The sequence below is a fragment of the Apium graveolens genome, chromosome 7 (genome assembly GCF_009905375.1).
Source record: "Apium graveolens cultivar Ventura chromosome 7, ASM990537v1, whole genome shotgun sequence".
In the NCBI taxonomy this organism is placed as follows: Eukaryota; Viridiplantae; Streptophyta; class Magnoliopsida; order Apiales; family Apiaceae; genus Apium; species Apium graveolens.
The window spans coordinates 26,187,140-26,188,704 of record NC_133653.1 but is presented as its reverse complement, the minus strand read 5'-3'; positions in this window follow the sequence as shown (position 1 = coordinate 26,188,704).

The following is a 1,565-nucleotide window of genomic DNA, read 5'->3' as shown; positions in this document are numbered from 1 at the left end:
TCACAGTACTTCAAATGGTCCAATATACCTAGGACTTAACTTCCCTTTCTTTCCGAATCGGGTTAAACCCTTCCAAGGAGATATCTTTAATAAGACTTTGTCTCCAGATTCGAATTGCACATCTTTTCGTTCTTGATTTGCATACTTTGTTTGTCGATCTTGAGCTGCATTTAATCTCTTTTGAATTATTTCTACCTTTTCCTTCGTTTGTTGAACTAGCTCTGGGCCAATTAATTTACGCTCACCAACTTCGTCCCAATATGTAGGGGACTTACATTTTCTTCCATACAACGCTTCATAAGGCGGCATGCCAATACTCGCGTGATAACTGTTGTTGTAGGAAAACTCAATTAACGGCAAATGATAGTCCCAATTTCCTTTGAAATCTATTGCACAGGTTTGCAACATATCTTCAATTATCTGAATTGTCCTTTCACTTTGTCCGTCTGTCTGCGGATAATATGTTGTACTCATTTTCAGCTTAGTTCCCAAATGATCATGGAATTGTCTCCAAAATCTCGAGTTGAACCTTGGATCTCTATCAGACACGATAGATACAGGAACTCCATGACGCATCACAATTTCATCCAAATATAATTTGACCAACTTTTCCAATGAAAACCTTTCATTTATCAGCAAGAAATGTGCTGACTTTGTCAACTGATCGATTACCACCCAAATCGCATCATAATTAGACTTGGTTTTAGGTAATCCTACCACGAAATCCATCGCTATATGTTCCCATTTCCATTCTGGTATATCCAGTGGCTGAAGCAATCCGCCTGGCCTTTGATGTTCCGCTTTGACTCTTTGACACGTATAGAATTTACTTATCCATTCCACAATTTTCTTTTTCATGTTTGGCCACCAATAACTCTCTTTTAAGTCCTGGTACATTTTCGTACTTCCAGGGTGAATTGAAAATCTCGAGTTATGCGCTTCTTGCAAAATCTCGTGCTTTAGCTCCACAATATTAGGCATCCAAAAACGTGAGTTAACACGGTATATTCCTTTTCCATCCTTTTGAGCTTTAATTTCTTCTCCTGTCAACTTATCCTTTTCGCGATTCATCCCTTGCTCTTGACAGCATCGAATCTTTTCCAAAATTTCAGGTTGAAATGACATCGCATATATAGCTTCATCTCCAATTTCTGGAGTCTGCACCTCTATTTCCATCTTTTCAAAATCCTTAATCAATTCTTCTGATGACATTAGCATACTCAACCTTTCCTTGCGACTTAAAGCGTCTGCTACCACATTTTCCTTTCCAGGATTATAGTTTATCGCAAAATCATAATCTTTGATCAATTCTAACCACCTTCTTTGTCTCATATTCAATTCCTTTTGGGTGATGATATATTTTAAACTCTTATGATCTGTATAAATCTCGCACTTTTCCCCGTATAAATAATGCCTCCAAATCTTAAGGGCAAACACAATTGCTGCCAATTCCAAATCATGCGTTGGATACTTTTGCTCGTGCGGCTTGAGTTTCCTTGACGCATATGCTATTACCTTCATGTGTTGCATTAACACACATCCAAGTCCTTTATATGAAGCATCAC